At 34.9% G+C, this 15,661-nt stretch overlaps 1 protein-coding gene and 1 long non-coding RNA gene across 5 annotated transcripts in view; one reads left to right on the plus strand and one right to left on the minus strand.

Annotated features, from left to right (window-relative positions):
• The window catches only part of LOC117172456, a 13,311-nt gene extending 10,920 nt beyond the window's left edge, over positions 1-2,391 (minus strand). The window contains exons 1-2 of one of the 4 annotated variants that reach the window (XM_033360408.1): positions 2,181-2,204; positions 553-741 (exon numbers count right to left, since the gene is read on the minus strand). The gene's annotated coding sequence lies outside the window, so the exon portion shown is untranslated. Of the gene's footprint in view, positions 1-552; positions 742-1,833; positions 1,967-2,180 lie in introns of those variants that run through there. The other 3 variants (XM_033360407.1, XM_033360409.1, XM_033360405.1) reach the window with 3 other exon arrangements.
• Positions 1,050-2,064, plus strand: LOC117172458. The gene is made up of 2 exons (XR_004467024.1): positions 1,050-1,469; positions 1,841-2,064. It is a non-coding gene; the product is annotated as an uncharacterized LOC117172458 (long non-coding RNA).
• Positions 2,392-15,661: the final 13,270 nt, after the last annotated feature.

Raw genomic sequence — 15,661 nt, forward strand, 5'->3', positions numbered from 1 at the left:
AGACGACACTCCTCGCTCGACTCGTTCTCTCTCTCTCTAAACAGGAGCGTCGGCGGATCAAAGCGACTGTTGGTCTAGACTTTATATGTCTATGGATAATGACGAATACTGAATTAATTGCTAAATCGAATGGCGACGAACAGCGAAGATCAAACGAATCTGAAACTGTTATAGAACCATTGGATCTTCGCTGTTCGTCGTCATTCGAACCAGCAGAGTCGAATGCAGCGGAGCATAGTGAGTATATTTATATCGACGCACTGTGATTCAAATTTCGTTACATACCCGACACAAAAGTGGAACAGTGTATGTTTCGATGCTTTAGAACAGCTGACATTCAACTTATGAATGTTGCAAGTTCTACAGGAAGAACTGCTCCATTTCAATACTTACTTAGAAGATGTTATTGAGTATTGCTATATCGTCAGTTCTATACTCCAACCGATAAAATTACAAATTAAATGAAGACATCCAGTTTGACTTTTTTACCTACTGAGTTCTAATTCATGCGAAGCGTATTAGTTTAAGGTATTATTGAACTAATATATTTACATATTTTTTTGGTGCAGGAACCACTACGCGATGCAGGTGGCTGTGCGTGCGCAATCACTCGTAAGTAGGGATCGACAAGTCGTCCAGACCATCAGCTTTTGCGATTACGAGAGAACAAAGTATCGACAGTCCAGGCTCTGGTAACTCAATGCTTTAGAAGCGGTCGCATATATTCGACTGTGGCGCCATCTAACAAGCCCGCAGGTTTTTAAGATAAAAGATGCTTGAGATTATATACAGATGATTTCTAGATGATTTAATTTAAAAACTTATAAATTGAAAAACTAATAGAAGAAACAAATATAAATACATAAAGAATTGATTAGTTAATTATTTATGTATTTCTGTTTGCTTTTTCTATTGGTTTTTCCATTAGAAAAATTGTTTTGAAGAAATAAGAAGATGATTCATGTATGGTTGAAAGCAGTTTTTATTTGAAGCTTGTAATTATTTTCACAAACATTGGATCCTAAATTACTTTTCCCGACGAGTTGATGGACAGCTTAAAACTGAACACTTCTGTTTATCACTTAAAAAACTCATTTTTAGTATTTTTCTGACAGCACTGGACACCACAAACAAACACAAGAAACTCAAAACATTCGACAGCTGTGATTTGGTAAACAGTAAAGGAGTGAGAGAGATAGATTAAAGTATGGCGCCTGAGCGACGTGAAGCGGGGAACGACCGACAGAGCCATCTAACCAGCCCGCAAAATAGTATCAGAAATATAAGTGACCGCGGTTTCCTATACTAGTGTCCAGAGCCTGCAACAGTCTGTGACAAGCTTCGAATCTGAACCCTCGTTTGGCTGTCGACACTCCCAGGTTCACGATTGATTACGATTGAATTCTAGATTAAGAATTCCCAATATAAACTAATGAATTTGGATATTCAAGATCAGAAGTCTATCAAAGGTAGAATTTTCTTAATGATCGCTTAAATTGATATCATACTATCAAGATCATACTGTCAAGACAGAATGGCGTCTCATTTATAGAGTCCTCGAAAACTATAACCTCAGTTTTTTATGGGAAACAAAAAACTGTAAAAAAAATCGTCACGCGTTCGGAAGGAATCAATTTTCTTCCAATAAACTAGTAATTAAGAAAAAGTCATTATTCGTGATGGAAATTTGGGTTTCGCTTTTTGTTTACCCGCTTTCTTTGTGAAATAAATTTTTAAAGCGTGAATTTCGAAAGATTGGTAAGATTAAAGAACTCGGTAATCACAATGTGGACAGCGTCTCTTTCTTTATAATTGTTAATAATAAGTCATTACGTTTCAGGTTTATCATCCTTCCAGAATTGGTGCCGACGTCCATCAATTTCCTGACTAGGACGCAGTAAAGTGTCAAATCATACGAGTTCTTTTGGATTGATTCCATGAGAAGAAAAATATCGATGCAAGTAAATTAGGGCATTGACTTTAATGAAAATAAAAGAAATTTGTCCACATATCCAGGCATCAGCTTATTTAATTAATAAATTGCTCTAAAGGTTAAAAGAAAAATGTTACACGATGAACTTTCATTATTTAGCTTTATACTATGGTTAAAACTAAAATCTTCATCAAATACATACAATTTCTTTAATTAGGTTATATTAAAATTAAAATTATTTCAATACCTTTTAGAATTAGGAATTTTCTTCTTTCACTTACAGCTTTTGACTAAAAACTAAAAAAAATTAGTCTTATCATGTCAAAAGTAATAAAAATAATACTATAAAGTTTAAGTAGCGTTTAAACAGATTTGAGAATGTAGCGATAATGCGTACATTTTTCAAAAGTAAACAATTTTATTTTAAAATTGTATAGAAGAAAACGAAGTATTCCGTCGAAGCAATTCAAAAAATTAACAAACTCACCACTTAAACAGAGATAGAAGGAAAATAAAAACAAAATTTTATGGCTTTCATATTTTTTATATGTTAACTGTTTTATTGTGCTATAAAATGTATTAAATAAATGCAAAGTATACGTTTGCAGTTATTAAAAAAATTATCTATCTCTCCTGCCGGAAGAAATAAAAAACCATTTTTATCACGCATAAATTTTTCAGAAGTAAAGGATTTCATTGTATAATAAAATTTTATACAATTAACCGATGTGTTCCAATGTAGCAATTAAAGAAATGACTAAACTCACGACTAGAAAAGAGATGGAAAGAAAATAAAAATCAATTTTTATTCACTGCATATTTTTTTAATGTTAACTTTTTTATTGTACACAAATATTTTCTATACACTGATAAATAAAATTCTTCAATGGATCATTCTCTAAAAGCCCCTATACTTTCCCGTTATATTTGTTAAACACTAAACAATTATTCCAAACATTCAAAAAAGTAATTTTTTCCGATCACAGAAAAAACGAAAAATAAAGTTTCTATCGATTCCAGGTGAAAGATTCACAGCAACAAAAATTAACCTTGCCAGATAAACTTTACATGAATCGAAGATAATTTCTGATTTTTAATCTTGCCTGAATAATCTTTCCCCTTATAACTGCTTAATTTTTTCGACATGTAGCAAGAATCACGACGCCAGATCAGAATTATTCTCCTAACCTTGGTGAAACCTTCGCGTAAATATGTTTAATTTTTAACCGTTGCAAGTCTTACCTGTATCAAATTTTATATATTGTTTTTTCTGTGTTGTTTTAAATTTGTTGCCCCGATTTATAGCTTGAATTCACTTATACTTTGCCGTTTTTCCATTGCTGCTAGGGACGTCGTAGCAGACGACATAATTTATTTCATCATAGGATAAACTTTTGCCAAATAGCATCTAAACTTTAACAGCGGGATTTAGAGCTTCCTTGAGTGCATAATTTTTGTCTTGTCATATTTTTTCGGATCTAGCATAGTTGAACGCGAAATGGAATTTTTAATTATATTTATGCGATCAAAATGTGAATTTACGATTTCTGAGAAAAATTTAAAAAGTCAATTAAAAAATCTTGTAGAGCTTTTGAAAAAATATTTTTGTTTTCTTTAATTCTTTTTATATTGTACGTTGTTTGAATTAAAATGTTTATATTCTATTTTTGTTTTTTTTTTATTTTGGAAACGCCGCACACACCATTTCAAAAAGTTGAAAAAACGGTCTCAACATTAATGTCCGCTAAATTATATTCATGATTATAAATAATATTTATAATCATGACTTATATTTAGCAAACATCCACGATTCTTTCTTTCGTCTTCTGAACATTTTAACCCCACCTGTGATTCGACTTAGAATAGATTCCATTTCGCGCAGCCCCGTAAAAATGTTAAAGTCTTTATTGACACTCATAGCGCAAGCGTAGTTTAGCTGTTTGCTCACTGCAATGGTGCGCCGCCGAAGCAAAGCCCATAAAAGTACGCTTCGCGAGACCCAGAAGTCAGAACTCCCTGGCCTCTCTGCTCAAAGATGACCCAAACCAAGAACTCCCCCACCAGGATCTCACTTGATTCCTCCCGACTGACACGTAGTCTCCATCACTGTGCCCACAACTAGACCACACATGCTTCCCCTAGTAGCGTTTTTACAAATCCAAGGTAGGCGATACCCCCCACTCTATCTCAAGGTAAAAAATCGTGATGAGCTCTATAAACTAGCAAAAATAAAAATTTTTATCACAAAGTTTATTTGGGACCGTATCAAACAGACATATTAGGGTTATATGTAAAAAGTCGTTAACTATTATTCTGTATTGCAAAACAACTAATTGTGAAGGGAAATATTTAATTACAAACTGATTCGCCTGATGGTAACGATTCTAAATACAATTTACCCTACAATACAGTCTTAATTAAATCTATATTTTTCACTGAGGAATTAGTTGTTTTTCACTGATGCATTTGAAAATATCTTGTCTATGCGATGGTGGTTTATTTCACCCCGAGAATATCAGATGGGTGAATTGCAATATATACGGATATAGTTCGTTAGGAATCTGGGTGCCAGCCAGGCCACTAAGAATCATCTAAAATGAAGAAGAAAAAAGGGGGGAACTCTTAGCCCGACAAAATAAGGGAAATATTAAATAAAGCTCAAATTAACCTGAAAACTAGGGGAAACAAAGAGAGGATGAGGACAGGGATTGCAGGAAAATCTTGGGAAACCTCAAGGAGGGGTCAGGAGGATCCCAGGAAAGGGTCAGGAAAATCACTGGAAAGACAATGAAAGGAACATCTCAGGGGGTGATTCTTAAGATCGCAACGACCATATTACAAAGAGAGAGAAAAAAGTTTGAAATGGGCATTTATTGAATGAAAATAATGATTTTTGCACAGGTGACACTGATACAATTTCGCGACAACTGATGCGGCCCTCCTACTGAATTAACTCGAACTAATACCTAAGATTAAAACCGACGAAAGACCACGTGGTCGATGGCACGAAATCTTATTAGATGAGTAGAGCATTTAGGCGCAAAGGGGCCAAGCTAGGCAATGGGCCTCATTGGAGCCAGGACTGTCCTGGGATTCCAGTCGCCATTGCGTCGCCCGCCAAAGCAAGAAAAAGAATTTTAGCTTTGACATCCTTTTGTAGGCCAACTTATGATATCCAAATCCAAAAAAAAGTTGAAATAGTCAATCGAATAGTCTGATCGAAATAGTCAATCACATCAATGAAATAGTCACAATCGAAATGGTCAATCAAATCAATCAAATAGTCTCTATCGACATACATACATACTATCGACGATACATCTTCAAACAATTAGTTAGTTTTTCAACTAAAAAAGATCACACTTTATTTAAAAAATTTAATTTTAGACCAAAAATTTCATAGTTGAATTTTCTGTTAAAAAATGAATTTTCACAAAAAAAAAACAGTGTTATAAAAATTATTTCAAAGAAAATCGAATCCATTTAACATTAGGCAGGTTCTGCACTTCAAGTCACTGACTCGATCAGGAAGGGAATTATTTTGTTTTTAGATTCTACGAAAATCAAGTTTTTACACAAAGAGATGAGTTTTTAACCAAAAAACACTTTTAGTCAAGAAAAAAAAATTTCAACTAAATTGTTGAACATTTTCAACAAGAAATTTCAAAAAACTGTTCTCTTATAGTTTAAAAATCAAGTAATTGGTTGAAAATTCGTCTTTTTTGTTAAACATTAGTCTCATTGATTAAGAATTAATCTTTTGAACATAGAATTTTTTTTTATAACGAAAAAACTAGATTTCTTGAAATTTTCTCAACACTAGAAGGCAGGCCTTAATTTCTCATCAAGAAAGCGCTCTTCACTCGGATGACAATTTACAGTTCTCTCTAGCTCTATTTTGTCGCTGAGGCCTGACGTCACCACCGCAACTTGCCACTCCATGGTACGGCTAGCTAGGACCAGTCCAGTAACGGATTTGGTCAAAACCAAGTTTGGGCTAATCAAAATTCTCGCAGTACATCGCCATCTTGGTAACTCTGCAAATGCCATGCGAGGGAGTTGTCGCACCACCAAATGCTACCCTGGCCCCATTAATTCGGCCTATCCAATGTCATCTAACATCGAGCAAAGACATATTGGTCCAAAATGCTTTGCAAATGTGGTCTCATCAGTCATTGGATGGAAAATCAATTGGGCATCAACATCGAGATTCGACTGTGTAACGAGGAACTACCGGAAAATTGTAAAATGTAAAATCGGTAACTCTATGTGTGTCGTAAACTTAAAGAACTCATAAAGTATGCGCATGCGCGCTCTCTGTGGTCAAAATTAGGTAATAGATTATTTAGATTTGTATATTAGAGAAATTGATTCACATGGATTATGGGTTTATTGTTTTAGATCCTTTTAATAACCTTCCTTGTTATAACTTTGAACTCACTTCATTGGTTAAGTAATAGATTTTTTTAATTTTCCCGCTCGAAAATCAAATTTACGGTAAATTACTGGAGTTTTGGAAACGTTCCATTTTAAGCTTCACGTTTTATAATCCACGTGCAGACTAAGCTTGCGCTAGCACTTACGTGGTCGAACGAGTGGTAGATTAACGGAACTAGATATAGTTTTATTTCCGTTTAATTTTTCACAGAAAAAACGGTGGGTTCACTAAAGTTGCTGCTCAAATCAAAGTTGGTATCATTTAGAATTTGAGCTCCAATAGAAACCTGTAGAGAGCCAGAAGGGTTTGTTTAGAGCGCTGTTCAAATGAACATGAAGACGAATTCACCAACCTAACGCTTGAAAACTAGGGCTGGTAAGTTAGGAATCGATTTACAGTTATCGACCGAGGATTCAAGACAGGAAGTTTCTTGCATATGAATATGCCTTTATATTGACAACTTTGCTACATAACCTGCAAATGATATTTATCAACTCAATATATCCATTATAGTTGCTGTGATATTTTGTGATTTAATTAACTTCATCAAAATATGTTCATCAGAGTTCAATTAAATGTGTGCTTTTAGGTAAAAACTATGTTATTAATTAAACAAAATGTCGAAGTGGGCAGAGCGAAAAATAAGTTCTTTATGAATAGGCTCACTTCCAATTGGGATCATTTAGAACCCCAACTAAAGTATCATTTAGAGGTTATTTATCATTTTATGTTCTTTTTCAGTAAGTGGGTTTCTTTTATTTTGCAGCTACTTTGGAACAAAAAATGGGTTCCAATGATAATCTTAGTTTTTTCTGTGTTCTTTTAACACTTTTAGAACGTTTTTGATCATGATAGTTTTTGGAAAATATATTATATATCACCTGAGAGAAAAAAACAGCAAAAAAATATCAACTAACCAGTTCTGTAACACCAGAGTGAATCATGTGAAGCATAACCTCCAAACTTTCTAGTTAAGCGTTGTTGTTACTCTTTTACTAAAGTAGCAAGGAGAATTTCTGAATGAAATATATTTTTTAATTTTCGGGCTGTGAGTTTGCTAATTTAATTATGGTATAAATATACTCTTACTCGTATAGGAAATACTTAACGGGTTTGTACATGACAGTCCAATCTTGAAATTGAAGTATTATGCGAGGTTGCTTCTAATTTAAAAGCATCTGAACTATTTACCTTTTTAAATGTTTGATCAGATGGATGAATATTCAGTTTTTGCTATGATTCTTAGATTAAATGTACGAAAATATTATTTTATTGTGATTTCTAAATTGACATGATCTAGTGCTGCCAACCATTAAAAGTGGTTATTTCACTAAATCAATAAGTTACCTTTCAATGATTGTTAGTGACCCATTTCTAGTTATTTGAATCAGTGAAATTTCACTGATTCAGATTTATTGAGTAGGTTAATAGTTGGCGGCGCTGAGTGGACGTCGTGCTAGCGCCGCCACCCTTTTCTCAGAAGTTCAAAAAAAATTTATAGCATTAGATCAGCAAAAAAATGCAAGAAAAATATGACGTATTCCATTTTTCAATTTTCCGTGGTGGCTGCCCTAAAATGACGGGCCCAGTTACACGGACTATAAAAGGTCCGCCAAGCAAGCACCTCCACAAAAGAAATTCGCAAGTTTCTCTGTATCATAAATCTGCGCTTTTTTCAGCTGTATTGCCGAATTTCGGACTCCAGCACTTTCTATAAAAATTCAAATTTCGGGTGGAGGTGCTAGCTTAAATCAAGCCGACACAAAAATCAAATTCAAAAAGAAAAAGAACACTAGAATTTTAGGCTTATTTTGGGCTCCTGAATGGGAGCCCGAAAATCAGTGTTAGCATTTTTGAAGATCCTAAAAACCAGCCCCTTGTTATCAAGTAGATATAATTTTCTCAAAAAATAATGTTTCAAACTTTTACAGTATTACTCAAGATAGGAATTGGTCAAAGAAGAATCATTTTTACAATATAACGTTTAATTAAGAAGACTTATTTTCGGTCTCTTCAAAACTACCATCACTTTTTCAAGATTTTATTTTTAGTAGTGGAGTGGTTTTTTGTGCATAGGGGCGCTTTTTGAAACAAACGAAGAATGAGCAGAAAAGTCCTGGTCCGTGAGACGTTTCTCGAAATAATGATTCGTCCATAGCTAATTATTTATCAATTGGGAAAAGAACAAGTCGTGACGATATTGCTTCAAAATTATTTAATCGTCTACTTAGTAAAATATTTTATTTTGCAAAAAAAAAATTTCTTTGTAGCTAAAAATTGATAAATTGACATGCGTACGTGTTTCTTTCACAGAATGGGCGAATACAAAATTTGCCCGTATCAACAAGAAGGATTTGATTGCATACATTTCTAAAATTGCTGCAAACAAAAGACAATACGCAAACCAGCGTAAACATTTGAAAATTAATTCGAAAAATAACAGATCCAAAAAACCTCTAAAGACGGTATCCGACACAGGAAAAGAAACGGCAGAAGAAGAAGTTAAGAAAGATGAAAAACTTTATGTTAAGTTTGAATACAAGTTATTAAAATTGAAACATTAAATATTGCAATTTCACTAATGTTTCTACTAAATGTTTGTTTAAATTTCAATGTTTGATTATCCAGATTGCATGTTTACTATGCAGAAACTTAATTGAGACTTATTTTATAATATTTATTAATAATACAAGATAGTGGAATTTTAAGTTATCGGGATCTTTACCCTACTTAATTTTGCGACTCTGAGAGACAATGTATTTCAAAAGAAACGAAAAAGATTTTTAAAACATTTTGCAGAAAATATTTCCAAAATGCTTCTTAATAATTTTTAGAAAACTTGGAATTTTTCATCGAGCCTCTTTATCAAACTATTTTGGCAAAAAAAAATGCACAGTAACTACCTCAAAACTACCTCAACATTACCGACCAATCTGTTTTACTGACCGATGGAGTAATGCTTTCTCAGCAGGGATCTGGATTACCAACCTTAATTATTTACCGATTGTCGGTCATTTAGCACGGAACAGAAGCCACCGATTAGCAATGGCCTAATCTGTCGGTACGTAAAATCGCACCGGCATAGCCACCCAAGTGCAAATTGCCGGAGCTGAATACACGACCCAGCGTTGGTCCAATTTTGGCAGCCAAAGGTCGGTTACACAACGTCGCATAATAATAAATAATTAGAAAAGGAGAGCTTAAAATTTGGTTCTTTAACTTTTCTGAACTCTGCCTCATGAAGATGGCTTTTTCACAGAGTTTCAACTTGTCGGTTTAGCGCAGTGGTTAGCACTACCGACTGTTAGGCGATAGATTTAGGTATATAGATGTAGTTTCGATTACCCGTAGCGTTAGAAATTTTATTTGTAATATGATGTTTTAAAATGTAATACATGTCGAAGCGTCCTAACGGTAGAATGCCAACGCACACGACACGACTTGATGGTACTTAACCAAAAATATAAATAATAAAAAGCTAACCGAGAAGTTAGCGCCAGAAGAGTCTTGCTCGCGGAATTGAGCAAGATGAAGCTAGGAGTTGGGCAAAACTAAAAGATGCTCGCTCACTCCATCGAATCCTGAAAGTGCTATCTCGGGCGAGAAAAGCATGAAGATAGAATAGGTAGATAGCCCGAGATAGATCTTTCATAATTTAATTAAGCGAGCGAGCATCTTTTAGTTTTGGCCAACTTCTAGCTTCATCTTGCTCAATTCCGCGCTCAAGACTTTTCTGGCGCTAACTGCTCGGTTATCTTTTTATTATTTATATTTTTGGTTAAGTACCGTCAATTCGTGTCGTGTGCGTTGGCATCCTACCGTTAGGACGTCTTGATGTATTTACTCTAAACAGGACTTATTAATATTCAGAGTCAAAATACTCGCAATAATTTAATATTTATTTTTTGAATACTTTTTTTGTCTCTCAACGACTACGTCAAAATAGTTAATGTTGTCTTTGTGCTGGGCATGTGGAATTTCATATATTAATATGCTCCAATTTTGTAGTAAAAAAGAATCAAATTGATCCCTTAATTCAGTGACAGATGCTTTTCATACAATTGAAACCCGAATTATTTGAATCCAGTAAAGCACCAATTGATCTTGTCCGGGCCACGGTCGGGCTCTCCGGCCAGCTCCCGGCCATGCTCCATGGCTGGACACTGGTCAGCGCAGCGTGACTATGCTGGCCGGATTCCGACCAGAAACCCCGGCCACAGTCCGACTTAAAGTCAAGCTCCCAGGCCAGACCCCGACTTAAAGCCGGGCTCTCCAGCCATAGAATGGCCAACCCCGAACTTAAATTTCCACCCGGGTACTTGATCTTAAAGACCCTTTTTATTTATTTAGAAAATGTCTCTCATGTTTTTAAACTGAATAGGAAAACTGTCACGTTACGGCGGAGAGGGCGGGGGGGAGGGGGTGCAAAAAAAAGGTTACGGTTCAACCTTTCAGGTTGAAGGTTCAGTTCATTTTGGTTAGGATTTTATATTTTTGGTAACAATTCAACTATTTTGTGAAAAATTTAAGTATTTGTTGAAACGTCATCTTTTTTTCCGAAGGTCAACTTCTCTGTTGACCCCCGAGGAGCAATTTGATAACATTTAAAAGCCATGGGAAAAATTCAAAAGTATGGAAAATGGGTACCACACCAACTGAACGATAGACAAATGGAAAATCGAAAAATCCATGTGTGAAATGCTGCTTGAACGGTTCGAAAGGAAATATTCTCTGCATCGAATTGTTAGGGGGGACGAAAATGGATTTATTTCGAGAACCTGAAATGGAAAAAATCATGGCTTTTACCTGGTGAGGTCGGCCCATCGACTCCAAGGCCAAATCGCAATGGCCGTAAGACAATGCTATATGTTCCGTGGGATCAGTGTGGTGTGGTGTACTTCGAGTTATTAAAACCTGGTGAGACGGTGAATACGAATCTCTACCAACAACAAATTATCAACTTGAATCATGCATTGATCGAAAAACGGCTGGAGTGCGCCCGAAGACATGGCAAAGTTAGCCTACAACATGACAACGTACCGTCTTATACCGCTAAAGTGGTAAAGAACATATTAAAAGCATTGAATTTGAAGATATTACTCGCCAGACCTCGCCCCTCCAACTATCGCCTTTTCGCATCGATGGGACACTCACTCGCAGAGCAACGCTCCGCCAGTTTTGAAGAAGTCGAAAAATGGCTCGTCGAATGGTTTGCCTCGAAATAGAAAAAGTTTTTTTGGAATGGTATTCACTGTTTGTAAAAGTATCTCTTCTGAATCTGTTGATATTTTTCAAGACTAATTTAAACATTTTATTTGGCTTAATTCATTAGCTGAGGTATGCTATGAAATTTGTAACGGATTTCGATCCGCTGAATCGCAAACCCTTCTGCAATATTGTAAATTTAAGAAGATTATTTTTCAATTTAAACATTTTTTCAATACATAGCACTTTCTATCTCCATCTCTCTTTCTACCTAGCCTATACATGTTGCATATAATTTTACTGTCTTTATTTAATAAAATATTTCCCTATTTGTCACAATGTTCTAAAAAGTGCTATATGATAGAAAAAATGTTTGACCCCTGAATTAAATTAGTTGGCCAGAAAGCAATAAACCTTCTTCGATTTCTATAAATTATATTAAGTTTTGCATTTGTAAATTTCTATTTTACTAACTGTTTATTTAAGAGTTCCGCAAGTAGGTGTACACGTTATCGTTATGCAATTTTTCTATGTTTAATTCGCAGTTTCTCTGCATTGGATTTTAATACTGCTAACTTTATTTTATCATTTATGATGCTTTATTTGAATATTTCAAGTGAGTAAAAATTGAATCCTTCTAACAGATTACTTCATTATGGGAACGATGATTTCAATCTTTCTTAGTCAACTCTAATATTTATGTAGCTGAATTATTTTATAAATTCTAGCGAGAGCTTTCAAATTACATGATCTTCATCACAAATAGTTTATTTGACATCCTAGCTATATCAAAGTAAAATTCTAAATCATTTACAATAATCCACTGTTCGTAAGGGCGCCTCTTAAGAATCTGACGGTATTTCTCGAGTCGCTCAATCTCAAAGCCTTCAGCAACCTTAACATTTTTTTATGAAGAAATTCAATTTCATGTCAATTGTTTTACTTTTTAAAAAATTTGAGAACGTAGTTTTAGATAATCGTTTAACCAAAAAATTGAGCTATCATTTATCAGGACCGTTTTATTTTTTAGGCTAGCCTAGAAGCGATATAGACAAAAAAAAACTTTTACAAGAAATGAAAATTTTGGAATAAAATAATTCTGGTTATTTAAAATATTATTCGCAGAATAAAATTCATTTTTATTTTTACTGAGTCATTAATTTCGATCTAACCGACATTGCTATGAGTTAAAATTTCATTATTTATAATAAACGGAACAAATAATATTTTTTCGCATAATAAACAGCGCGCGAATAGCAACCAATTAGATGGCGAAGGCGACGTATGTGCAGTTGAGTAAGTAGCTCTCGTTGGAAGCCCTGTTTAATTGGTATTTTCGCACATTCGGTTGTATCACATACTCTATTTTTAGAATCGAAAGATATTAAAATTTTGCGCACACTACGATCCCTTTTTGTCAAAAGATTTTGTAATTCTAGCTCTACATTAAATTGAAAAACCTTGTGTTTTAAATAATAATTAAAAGCAAAAGTACTCGATAAATTTTATCATATAATAGCGTTTGACTCATGTAATTGTGAATATACTCATTTTAACTAACACAATTTCATTGATTATTAATTTATTTAAGGTTTGGTTTCAATCAACGGCAGAGTGTAATTACTTACTCTCATTTTTCTCACGCAGGTTTCGAGGTATATTGGCTAGTGCTTGGTGCCTCCAAACACGTGGCTTACTCGCCTTAAGCATTTTTAATAATTTATAGAATATTATAAACGAGTAATATACGAATGTCAAGTAAGTATCAGAAAACAACAAGCAACACAACAAGAAAAAGTTATTGAAATTCCCCGCGTTTTTGATTCACATATAAATACTGCCATCTAAAAGCGATATTTTCTATAAAGTTTCATTCAAGCATTCCAAATGTACAGAATAGATTTCCAAATGCAAAGCGCGAGGTAACATATTATTGATTGCGAAGCTCGAGATTCAACAAAAAAATAATTTATGCATTTAAAATATTCTATATTTATTAAAATATACACTGTTTAAATTTCTGTTGGAAACTTCCACTACATGTATTGGAAGCTTATTTCCGAAACGTAAGGTAACGCTACAATACACAATGTTGTAGTTTCCCAATTCTAGCATTGGTATGCTAGCTTACATGTTTTGGAATTTTATAATACAAGTCTAGTAGCTGGATATCTCGAAGCCTATTGAATAGCAAAATAAGAACAACAAATTTAAATCATTTCTGAGAACACTTGTTCCTGGCAAACAAATTTCTGCCCGCGTGAAAAAAGTTTGCACCAGATCGAGCACCAGGTAGTATACGTATTCTACGAGAAATAAAAAAAATTTTAATTTGATGAATACTGAAAACAATTCCAAATGGTGATTCGACGACCCGGGAGCACCAGGTCGCGCCGCAGGTATCTTGGTACGTATTCTATGAGAACTTTTTCAACATTTAGATTGTTTCAACAGCTAAAATTACTAGAAATTGTGAGTTGACCATCCGGGTGTACCAGATCAAGTACCAGGTTGTATAATACGTATTCTACGAGAAACTTTTTAAGAATTTTGGGGCGCTGAATTCAAATTCGGTATCAAAAATCACTCATCACGTCATGGTTGAACCATAACCTCAAAAAATGACGAAAAATCATGCACTGAGGCAAATAAATTTCAAAATAATGCCAGTGATGCAAATTTTCACTTCAAAAACATATCGACAACTAGGAAGGATCAACCCTTGCCTGATATCAACTTATTTAACATAACTTTATCCAAAAGAACCTGACCTCATCTAACCTGAATTAACAGAAATTTATTGAACTACACGTAAAGCTCTGGAAACATATTTTCCCAGTAGCAAATGTGTGCTACATCGAATGGGTCAACTCGAGCCTAACCTAGAAATAAGTCTAATCTAACCTAACCTAACCTCACGAAACACAAATAAACTGATTGTGTTGTCCCGTTGTGTTTGCGGTACCGTTTCATTCAGCTTCCGCTTAACCTACATAGAGGTTTAACCTATCCTAACCTAACAAAACCTGACCTAACCTAACCGATTACGCTGGCAACCCTGTTCTTGCGTACTTTCATATTTGACATCAATAGCAGCAAATGTCTGGAGTTGCGTTTTCCACTTATTGCTAGCATTATTCGCCTGTGCCTGTGACCAGGGCACCTCCACGTGGTGACGGTGGGCAACAGATCCACATTGGCTGAGTCCCTGGGTAAACAGCGTTAATGCCGTCATGGCAGACACAGGTAAAAAGTATATTACGATGCAGCGAAAAACCCCAGTATCGGCGTCTGGTCAGGGTGTGGAAGCGGGCTCTCAGACGTATTCATCATGCAACCGTAGCTCTTCATCAATGGATCACGTGGTTGGTGTAGAGTCTCATGCTACAAGGAAAAAACCGCTCGCATTTCTGCAAGAATAGCTCAGATTCATTCTGTTACATTTGCAGTAAATATGAAGTGAGCAGTTTGCGAACATCAATCGACGAGGAAGTGAAAAGTCTTTACGAAAAGTGTTTTGACCGTAAATTGCTGTACCAAGAAACAAAGTGGGTTTCTCACACCATTTGCAATTACTGCAGACTTATGTTGTATCGTCTAAAAAATTCAAACAACGAAAAGTACCGCAAGTACTCTACACCAACCACGTGGAAAAAACCCCTTATTGCGAAGGACTGCTACTTTTGCATGAATTCCGTCAAAGGGTTCAACGCCAAAAATAAAAATAACATTTTGTACATTAATGTGTGCACAGTCACAAGAGCAACTGAAATCAATAAAAATGCACGCCAGACTGATTTAAGCGCTTTAGAAGATGATAGAATGGAAGTTGAAAGTCAACGTCATGGAGACGGTAGTGAAACCAGTGATCGAACAGAAAATAGTTCTGATGATTCCAATGAATATGACGAAAAAGATTAATATGGCGTGCATAAAATGAAATTGAAGGTTCCAATATTAGTGTCGCAACTAGAACTGAATGATTTTATTAAAGATCTTGGATTACCGAGACACGGCGCTGAATTTTCCGCTTCATTTTTAAAAAGAAGAAATCTTCTAGAGCCAAAGACAAAAGTTTCATTCTA

Source organism: Belonocnema kinseyi, chromosome 5 (genome assembly GCF_010883055.1).
Source record: "Belonocnema kinseyi isolate 2016_QV_RU_SX_M_011 chromosome 5, B_treatae_v1, whole genome shotgun sequence".
Classification (NCBI taxonomy): Eukaryota; Metazoa; Arthropoda; class Insecta; order Hymenoptera; family Cynipidae; genus Belonocnema; species Belonocnema kinseyi.